The sequence below is a fragment of the Euleptes europaea genome, chromosome 14 (genome assembly GCF_029931775.1).
Source record: "Euleptes europaea isolate rEulEur1 chromosome 14, rEulEur1.hap1, whole genome shotgun sequence".
In the NCBI taxonomy this organism is placed as follows: domain Eukaryota; kingdom Metazoa; phylum Chordata; class Lepidosauria; order Squamata; family Sphaerodactylidae; genus Euleptes; species Euleptes europaea.
This window is the reverse complement of record NC_079325.1, coordinates 32,126,537-32,137,939: the sequence shown is the minus strand read 5'-3', so window position 1 is coordinate 32,137,939 and position 11,403 is coordinate 32,126,537.

The following is an 11,403-nucleotide window of genomic DNA, read 5'->3' as shown; positions in this document are numbered from 1 at the left end:
TCATTTCAACATTCAAGGCCCTCAAACCAGGGCCGGATTTAGGTTTGATGAGGCCCTAAGCTATTGAAGGTAATGGGGCCCTTTATATGTCCAGCTGTCCTTTGTCAACAACAAATTGTTGCTGTTTTTTGTGTTGAATATATACTATATGGTAATTTAAGGACCTAATAGGTATCTAAAGCCATTTGCACATAACAAAATAAGTATTTTATCAAAGTAATTGTTGAACTGAAATACAATTAAGAAGTATATTAATAGTGAAATAATTATTAAGCTCTAACTTAAAATGATTTTTTATTCATAACAAACTTAATAATGCAAACACATTGGCATTTGGCAAAAACAAAAGTTCCTTTAGAAACACAATTTACAAAGACTCATAATCTAGTCTCTAGAAACTTGCTATAACATGAAATAATAATAGGTGTAAATATATGATGCAAACTACTAATAATTATAAATAGCTTTATTAATATGAAATTAAGTAGTCCACACTGTACATTGGGACAGCAGACCTTTGTACCCTGTTACACTTGACCTACATTCAACTGTGCTGCACTGCAGTCTGCAGCTGCATGCTACATGTTGCCATGCAACCAGTCCATGCAGAATGTAGGCACCCTATATATAGAAATGAGCAAACCAGTGATATTTTAGGGAGCAGGCTAACAGGCGGGGCCCATTACTTACATCATAGGAGCCTACACAACACAAAACACTGTTGCTGTATGTAGGTTTTATTTTATTTGTTTTTTATCTTATATTTTGGAAATGTACATTTTTTTTCCTTTAAATTTTTTGAGGGCCCCCAAGAGAGTGGGGCCCTAAGCTATAGCTTGTTTAGCTTATACGTAAATCCGGCACTGCCTCAAACTGATGTTCTGGATGTGCTGCAGATACAGAATGTATCTCAAATCCACTTTTGGTGTGTTGTCTTCCTCTCCCCCACCCCCCGGTAATTAAAACATCTGGACATATTTGGTTACGAAGCACAAGGCTGAGCAGATCATGAAGTTTCAAGGCTGAGAAGAACTGGAGGAGCACTGGCTGCCACAATCCTAGGGCATCACAATTAGGGTTGCCAACCTCCAGGTGGTGGCTGGAGATCTCCTGCAATTACAACTGATCTCCAGCCAATAGAGATCAGTTCACCTGGAGGAAATGGCCGCTTTGACAATTGGACTCTATGGCATTGAAATCCCTCCTCTCCCCCAAACCCCGCCCTCCTCAGGCTCCATCCTAAAAACCTCCCAGTGTGGTGTAGAGGTTAAGAGCATTGGTTTGGAGCGGTGGAATCTAATCTGGAGAACCGGGTTTGATTCCCCATTCCTCCACATGAGCGGTGGAGGCTAATCTGGTGAACTGGATTTGTTTCCCCAGTCCTACACATGAAGCCAGCTGAGTGACCTTGGGCTAGTCACAGCTCTCTCTCTCTCGGCCCTACCTACCTCACAGGGTGCCTGCTGTGGGGAGGGGAAGGGAAGGTGATTGTAAGCCGGTTTGATTCTTCCTTAAATGGTAAAGAAAGTCGGCATATAAAAATCAACTCTTCTTCTTCTGCTGCCGGTGGCAAAGAGGGACCTGGCAACCCTAATTACAATGGATCATCCTCAACTGCCTGGCATTTTAGTGCCTCTGTGCTCCCTTCCTTAGCAAGAAACCATCTGCCACAAAGAGAGCCTGACCATCAATTGGTTGACAAGGGCAAAAATCCCTACAGGCAGATAAAATAAAACAGCAGCTGCTGGTAGTAAGCATTGCTTTCAGGTTGTTAAAATGGCACATTGCCTCCAAGATCTTTTACACAAGCAGGCTAGCGTTCAGTATATCTGTTTAGTCATAAGTTGCAACTGACTGCTGGTAGAAAGAGGAAATCAGAACAAAAATGCGTGCACGCACACAGCCCAGTGCAACTTCCGATCGCCACCATCTTCAAAGAGCAAAGCCCAACCTGGCTCCGGCTAAGGTGGGCTCAGGGTCTGCCAGTTGTAAAGACAAGGTTGTTATTCCAGCCGCCAAAGTGCGTAATCAGGCTGGGATTCATTTCAGAAGATTAACGCCGTACACAGAGAGAGTGCTTGTTACCATTCATCTGACAGTTTGGGTTGGAATGGACATGGGAGGGGGATTCTGGTGATCTTGAACTTTGAAGGGGATTTCAGTCACCAATTTTATTTGGGAGGTTTGTGTCACAAATATGGCAGCCCATTACCTTTCATCTGAAGGCGTTACAGGGTCCTTTTTGTAAAGGAGGCCTGTCAGGTTCAGTACAGGGCAGGAGGACCTGTGTGCCTTGAAGAGCTGGCAGGGATAGCTGACCTCCTGCGAATGCCACAGCAGAAGCAAGAAGCTCAGTGGAACTTCCAACTACTCCCTACTCTCTAATGCCTGGATAGAGAAGGATGGAAAAAGTACAGAAGAGGGCAACCAAGATGATGAAGGGGTTGGAGCACCTTTCATCTGAGAAAAGGCTGAAGAGTCTGGGACTGTTCGTTTTAGGGGGGAAAAAAAGACATCTTAGAGGGGACATGATAGAGGTTTATAAAACTGTGCACAGGGTAGAAAGAGCTGACAGAGAGAATCTTTTCTCCCCCTCCCAAAATTCTAGAACTCAAGGACATCCAGTGAAAGTGAAGAGCCGTAGATTCAGGATGGACAAAAGGATATACTTCTTTATACAATGAGTGATTAAAATGTGGAATTTGCTGCCAGAGGATGTAGTGATGGCTACCGGCACAGGCAGCTTTAAAAGGGGATTAGACAGATTCATGGAGATTAGACAGATTCACAGTCAATCTATGGCTATTAGCCATGGTGACTAAAAGGAACCTCCACATTCAGTGGCAGTCAACCAGGGTTTATTCTAAGCTTCCCCCCTACTGCACAAGAAGCCAATGCTAGCACAAAATCCACAATCCTGACTAGTCTCAAGTAGTTGGTCCGAATAATATACTATTAATATATGGTTATGAAGACTGACGTAACAGTAATCATCTTAGTTTTCTGTTTTTTTTCTTATCCATGTGACTTTAAAAAATAACCTTGTTCCTTATCAAAGCCCATATTGCCAAATGCACAAAAAATGATTTCCTACTGCACATTTTATTTTCCTACTGCACGAAATGTGTCCTACTGCACATTAGAATAAACCCTGCAGTCAACCTTTGAATACCAATGCCTGGAGGCAACATCAGGGAAGGCTTTGGCCTCTATGCTCTGTTGTTGGCCCTCTAGAGTAACTGTTTAGCCGATTGTGTGAGACAGGATGCTAGACTAGATGGACCACTCTGGTCTGATTCAGCACGGTTCTTGTGTTCTTATCCAGAGGGGGTATTTCTATTTGGCAAAGAGTGCAATAAACTAGAAAAGAGGCCGCTTAATACTAGGGAAGTATTCTCTCCCCGTGCCCCAACCAAAACTCCGGTGGTGATCTTGAACCATAGAAGGAAATCAGTGTGGCAGCCAAAAGAGAAAATGATGAAATAATGGTCAAGTTCAGATATGTTCACACTGGGTAAATGCATGTTCAGGTTATAATGAGGTCCATGTTTTATGGAAACTAACACTTTTTTGAAATGGTAAATCATGGAACCAGAATCTTCGGTGGGGAACTTTGAAAAGCAACATCCCTGAATGTTTTCCCACTATGAAAAACTAGGGTGGTACACAGCTGAGAACGTCTAGTGCCAGGTTGAACCTAGCCATTTGAGTAGCACAACCATGATGCAGACTGGGGGATCACTCTATCCCTCCATTGTAAGTATCCTATTTGCATCCTCCAGGTTGCTTACAAAGGTTGCCATCCTCCAGGTGGTACCTGGAGATCTCCTGGAATTATAATCACCATATGATAGTGACCAGTTTCCCTGGAGAAAATGTCAGTTTGAAGGGTGGATTCTATGGCATTATAACTGGCTGAGCTCCCTCCCCTCACCAAACCCCACCCTCATAAGGCTCCGCTTCCAAATCCTCCAAGAATTTCCCAACCTAGAGTTGGTGACACTGATCCCTAGATATAAGAAAGTCTATGTTTCCCATTGATTGTCACCCAAATGACCACTTTTAATCAGAAATAGGTGATGAAACTGTATTGAGACCGGACCACGATATAGCCCCAGTACAACCATAAGGCTGCTGATGGTAGAGTTGCCAAATCTTTAACATAATAGCCCAGGGCTACTTCCATTGCACTGGCTTCCAGTTTGTTTCCAGCCCCCACTCAAGGTGCTGATTTTATTGTAATTTACTGGCCTTTTATTGTACTTTATTGTGCTGTAAATTACCTTGGGGCCTTTTAGTTGAAAGTTGGTCTATAAATAGACTGTTTTTTACCTGTTAACCCCTAAACAGGTTGGGCCCATAGTACATGAAGGACCACCTCCACCCAAACAAATTTGGGAGGTTTTTGAGGTCAATGGGCAATGTCTTCCAGAGGGACCCAACTTCATCTGAGGTCAGAGTAGCAGGGAGTTCCCTCTTCCTGCTCCTTCTGGAACAAACTGAAGACTTTCTGATTGTGAACAGCCTTGGAACTAGATTAAATGCATGAGACAGCACTTGCTTGTCCGATGGTTTTATGGCATTTTATTCTTTTTAAAAGTTCTTATTTGTTATGTATTTTAAATTTGGATATATTACCTTCCTCAAGGATCCACAAGGGGAAAAGGCAGTATTAATTGTACTAGATTAATAAAATAAATAAGGCCTTGTTTTAATGAATATCCCCTTCTTAATTACACTTGTTATTAAATTGTAAGCCTGAAGGCTTAAGCCGTTTGCTTTATTTGATTTACAGCACCTAGCTGTTGAGGCATTGAATGCATAATACATACTGTTATTATCATTATTAGACTTGGCAGCGTCTGTCCGTGCACCATAGTAGTTCTGCCAATGTATCCCACCAGATCAACTGCCAAACCAAATTAGGTGAAGTCGGAGTACCCCAAGGGCTCACATTCTGGGATTCATCAAAGTAAATGGGTGTGTGTGCATTGTATTTGCAAAGTGTCAAACGTACCGTTAGTTCATTGCAGTTGCAACTTCTCTGCATGACTTTTATGTACCTATAAATCTTTTCTTTGCTATAGGACTGGCCAGAGACATTGCTGGACTGCCTTCAGAACTCCATACAAAAAGGCATGTGTGTACAGAATGGCATGTTGCTCAGGCCAGCGGTTAGACAAGATGAAAGGAAATGGAAACTACTTCTGCTCAACCATTGGGTAGTTCCTAACATATTGCTTCCCCTCCCGCTTGACAAACATTGATAATACCTGCGTACTGTAGAGACTCCATTCATTGATAGAAGAGGCCAGTGCGATCACTATAAATCGGCTAGAGGCCTGCAGCCAGATCTGTTGCTGCTGGTTATAATGTGAGCTTCAGCCTTCCTCACCTCTGTAACTCCTGGTCACTAACAAATTCAGTCTCTGCTTCTTCTCTGTTCCAGGGGACTTCCCCACACAAGCCTTCTTTACAACTTTCTTTTGGACCACTTTCTCTTCCCATCTTGCTTTCCAAGGCACCTTCTACATCTGAAGACTTCTTGCCTATCCTGCCCCTCTCCAGTTTAGCCAATTAGCAGCCAGTAGGGATGCCAGCCTCCAGGTGGGACCTGGGAATCCCCCGGAATTACAGCTCACCTCCAGAGTACAGAGATCAGTTCCCCTGGGGAAAAATAGACGCTTTGGAGGGTAGACTCTATGACACTGTACCCCACTGACGCACCTGTCCTGCTCAGGCTCCATCCCCAAATATCCAGGAGTTTCCTAACCTGGATCTGGCTACCCTACCCCTCCATCCCCCACTGATGGCCAGGGGGGACCTGGCAACCCTAGCAGCCAGAGACTCTTGGGGTCAGAACTGCTCATCCACTGGGAATCAGCACCCGTTCTGAGCACCATCCCCTAGACAGAATGACATTTCGCAGGTAGTTAGGCGTCCAGCTAGGGCTGCCAGGTCCCTCTTTGCTACCAGCGGGAGGTTTTTGGGGCAGAGCCTGAGGATGGCAGGGTTTGGGGAGGGACTTCAATGCCATAGAGTCCAATTGCCAAAACGGCCATTTTCTCCAGGTGAACTGATTTCTATCAGCTGGAGATCAGTTGTAATAGCAGGAGATCTCCAGCTACTACCTGGAGGTTGGCAACCCTATGTCCAGCCATGCGATTTAAAACAACTGATCTGTGTTATATTGGGAAGCTCAAAGGCAAGTATGTCCCAGCCCCCATACAAACCTCTCCACATCTGAGGAGGCCCTTCTCCGGGTGGCAGCTAGGCAGGTAGCAACCCGGGAGGGGCCTTCTCAGTGGTCGTGCCTGGATTATAGATGCTTCACCAGAAAAGAGCCACCGGATACCTTTTCAGTTGTCTGAATTTGTGTAATTGTGTAATTTTTGTTCTCAGCCCTGTTGCTGCTGCCCCTGTGATAATTTGGCTCCTGCACGATGCCAGACTGAATTGTTGTGTGATAATGGTGGTTTGTGGGTATTACATTGTTTGTCTGTGAGCCACCTCAAATTCCATGTGGGAGAATGAAGGCATAGAAAACGTTAGCCCATTAATTCCCAGACTTTGTGGCAGTACACACACTGGCGTTTGTGACAAGTCTGTTCCTTTAATCCAGGCCTTTGTTTTAGACTGCCCTAGGCCAGGACTCTGTGTGGGCAAGAACAGACAAAAAGGAAGTTGTTGTTACTGCAGCTCCACATAGCCAAAGAACTGATTTATTAAACTGTGATGCTATTTAAAACTATGCTGCCTCCTTATTCGGATGCCTAGTATTAAGGACACAGTATGCTATGAGAGAGAAAAATAAATAATAATAAAAATAAATAATTAAAAGCTCAAAGTACCTGTCTAGATGAAGATGCCCATTGTGTATCTGCACGGGTAACTACTCTGGCCTTATCTCCTTTCTGTCAATAGAGGTGGACAATTTCCTATTGACTATTCAATCATTACTAATGTAGAGAAACAGCAGAGTTGCCTGCCCTCAGAGGAGTCTGCTGTTGCTTCTCTGCATGAGTTATTGCACGTCTTCTTCCTGAGTGGACGTCTGTTCAGAACGGTGTTTTATGTAACCGGTGGGTTCTTCTGAAGACAGGTCATAGGGTCATACACTCTTGACAGCAAATCTTGGGTGCAAGGGTAAGGTGTGCCTCCATTTTTAATACAGAGGGACAATGGCTCAGTTGTCAGAAGTCTTGGAAATATTGGCCCAGTTGTTCCAAACGACATCTAATGTCACTGCTACTTTTCAGTCTGTGGCCGAAACGACTGGCAAGTTTTCAGGGCTTGGCAAGGCAAGGTGCGTGTTTGTTTCTCAACAACCATAACTCGTCTTTTTAAAATAACCACGCTTCTCTTCTTCCCTCCTCACAAACTCTTGGATTGTTCTTTACTGAGCCTTTCATCGGTCTACGACACACACACACAAGCACACACCCCTTCTCCTCTTATTTGCAGCCTTTGAGAATTCCTGCCCCAACCAGCCGAGGGTTGGATTTGCAGCTTAGCTGGGAAGGGTGGAGTTGGAAAGGGTCCCTAATTAGTTCGGCTCCCTGGCTCTCCCCTGCATTAAACAGAAACCATCTAGATTCGACGGAGGGAGAGGCGCGAGATGCCAAGATAAAAATCTACGTTATGCCTGATATGAGGGGGTAGGAAGAGTTAATGATTCAAGGGAGAGCTGCAGCGGGAGGCGTGTGGCTGGCCGCCACCCCACCCTGTGGTGCGAGTGCCGATCACCTGGCATTCTTCTCATAAAACCCGATACAGGAGCCTCCTAGGGCTGTAGCTGGTCTTACTCGAAGGACTGGAACATGCACTTGCTCCTGAGAATGTGAGAGCCGATGTATTTGTCTCTCCCTCCCCCCACAGCTGTTAACCTCCTTGTCTATATTTGCCGCTGTGTTTTGAGACGTTTATTTAAAACTTTCCTATGCTGCCTCTCTAAAGGCCCGGGCAGCTTACAACAATGTCATGCAGGGGAAAACAGGCTGAACAGCCTCCCCCCCCCCACCTTCTTCCTAAGAGCAGCGATGCGAAGCCTCAAAAACCAACCAGAGCAGCAGCAGCAGCAGCACAGAAATGACATCTGTTCAGAGACAGCCAGTCCAGGCCTCTGGGTCTTGCAGAAGTCTCCCCGCATGTTTCTGTCTCTGGATGACCTCATGTGACATCAGCGTGGGGCATATGGCCCACAAGCCAACCCACAGGTTATAAACAATGGCAGGGCTTGGGGGGCGGTGGGGGGAGAGACATTCTCTGGTTTTCCAAATGTTAAACTGGTGCCTGCTTTGCTTTAAAATGTACATTGCTCCATTGTACAGTACGTTTAGAATGTACACTGCAGCATTCTTCAAAGTGGAGACAGTGCAGAGGTACCCCACAGGTGGAGAAAGAGGAGAAAGGTGGCAGTCATTAGCCCAGGGAGCCAAAAATCCTTGGGTCAGCCCTGTTCTTAGGTCCAACCTCCAGGTACTCCAGGAACTAGCTGGAGATCTCCTGCTATTACAACTGATCTCCAGCCGATAGAGATCAGTTCACCTGGAGAAATTTGCCGCTTTGGCAATTGGACTCTATGGCATTGAAGTCCCTCCCCTCCCCAAACCTCCTCAGGCTCCGCCCCAAAAACCTCCCGCCAGAGGCAAAGAGGGACCTGGCAACCCTGCCTGTTCTTGACATCTCCTTCATTGCGTAACCCAACCAGGGAACTTGGGAACCAAGCTCTCTGGATGGGTCATAGCAATGAAGACAGTGTCAACAACAGGGCTGGCCCTAGGATTTTTACACAGAGTTCAGAAGAAAAATTGAACATAGACTTCATCCCTCTTAAACTGTATGTGTAGGGGTTAGGAGCGGCGGACTCTAATCTGGAGAACCAGGTTTGATTCCCCACTCCTACACATGAAGCCTGCTGGGTGACCCTGGGCTAGTCACAGTTCTCTCCAGACTCTCTCAGCCTTACCTACCTCACAAGGTGCCTGTTGTGAGCAGAGGGAGGGGGGGGGAGGTGATTGTAAGCTTCTTTAAAACGCCTTTCGGTAGAGAACCAACTCTTCTTCCTCTTCTTCTGTGTGAGGATGATAAATGGATGGACAAGCTGCCTCTTCTCCAGCCATCTGCTCCAGGCCTAATGTAGAATCCAGGGTTGCCAACTGTCCAGCAAAAAAAAAAAAAAAAACTTTTAACAGGGGTTTTGTGTCCATAAATCACATTTTTGGGCCAGGTTTTTAGTTTTGCTTTTTGAGTGGAGTTTTGGTGTATTAATGGTGCTTTAGTTGGGGGAGTCTTTTATACATTGTTGCTGATTTGTAAAGCTTGTTCAGTTACATTGGATTCCTACTGATCCTTTTTTAACTGCTGTTTGTTTCTATAGATGTTATGGCTTAATTCATTTTCATTTTAATGTAAATGTTAGTATTTGTTGATTGAACATCAAGTGGATGTCAATGGAGTAGCTACAGTGATGCCTTGGAAATGTAGCAACCTTCACCCCTGTTAATTTTACAGATGCACAGTATGGGCTTTAAATAGGTTTAGAAGTTATTGGCATTGGGTTGTCCTCTGTCCCATCATAAATGTGGCTGTATTTCTCGTCAGGAAAGACACATTCAACACCGTCTCAGCTGAAAAACAGCAGCCTTGTTTCTGCTTTCACTCTGTACAAAACAAGAGGACGATTATTCATTCTGTGTTTGGGCTTTGAAATTTCATTGTGAAATTGCGTGATATATTTCTGATGAGAACAGAACTCCTGCAAAGAGGTGTGTGGGGGGGGAGAACATCTGCATAACAATATGTCTGTTCTAAGAGCTTTGCCTCTAAGCTCCCTGCAGATCATCCATAGGGATCTGCCACGCAGTGCTTAGTTCTGTAGAAGCAGATGCCAGGTCTCTGGTCTGTCTGGAAACCCCATTCCTCTAGTCTAAAAGCCTGCCCATCAGAAATATGCACTTTGCATCTGCTCAGAGGCGCTTTCAGCTATTTTCAGCTCTACATTTCAGGGCAGAGCCCTGGCTTTGACAACAGATGCCAGGGGTGAGCCCTGGCACAAATTAAGCCCTTCCCTCATGCCCCACCTATTGGATTTGTTCATTGGCTGATCCTGCTTCTGTCGGACTCAGGAGGTACAGTATTGGCTGATGGCTTGCTCAGGGGGAAAGTAGGGCAGTGTCTGACAAGGGTAGCAGAGAATAGTCTGAGCTGAGCTCTGGACTGGGGTGGGGGCTTTGTCTGTCTATAATGACCTTCTGGATAGGATTACAAAGGGGAGACTCAGCAGGGGACCAATATGGTAGCTGCTCAAAAATGAAATGAAAGGGAACATTTGCAGCGAAGGGGCATAATGACAGAACTCTTGAGTCTTTTGCAATTGCACAGGCAGGGGATTGCACATGGAATCCAATATTCAGCTTTAAAAAATTAATTGTGTTCTCGTGTTTCTCTGTCTTGTGGATCAAATTGCCAACTGGCCCCCTCCTGCCACGCAGCCTGGCCGGCTCCTGCACCTTTAATAGAGCTTCTCTATGGAGAAATGAGTAGTGAGGCTTTTCATGACAGGAATTTAAATAAGATCCCTTGCTGTTTAAAGGATCACTACAGGAGACAGTTCAGAGGTTGCCAACCGTGAAAGTGGATGATTGGCTCTCAGCTGTAAGCTGGAAAACCATTTGTGCCTGGGTGGGGCATGGGGACTCAAGGATGAATCTGGCCAAATGGGAGCAGCGTTTGCTGTCAGCCGAGTAGCTATCAAGCAGCTTCCTGCAGCCTGCTCCCAGGGGCCAGCCCATTGCTGGAAGCGGGGCAGATGTGGAAGCTGCAGGCTTATCTCTGCTCCATGGCTCAGATTCAAAAGGAACAGGCTGGAGGTGGTGGAGTATTCTGAAGCTCTCTCCCAGCAAAGATCTAGGTGGTGGAGCCAGGCAAGCTAAGACGCTTCCTGTTGTGTTTAAGTATTGGCTGGGGAATATAGTGCAAGTTGTGCAGGATGGGCTCCCTGCATGATCAAAAAGGGTTTCTGGGGATGGGTGCAGAACAGGCAATCTCAGAACTAACACACTGTCCACACCCCCAGGAGGATGGTGATGTCTAGGAATAGTGGTTTCCACCACCGCCAGCCCTAATATCAGCCCTCTGCCCTTGGTTACCCCAACAGGTGGGTTTGGGGAAGGTGATGTCAGCTGCACCTTTAGTCCCCAACCTATAGTGCACCAAGACCTGAGGAACCTGTGATCCATAAAATTGTGGCTTGATTCCTCCCAGCACAGTGTGTCTGTGTCATCCTTCTCCCCCCTCCCTGGCCTGGTCCCCACTCCAGGCACAAATATGTATTTATTTCCAGTGCTACATTGCTAGAGTAGACAGATGCACAGGTGGGTGAAAGTTCCTTTACTGCCTTTT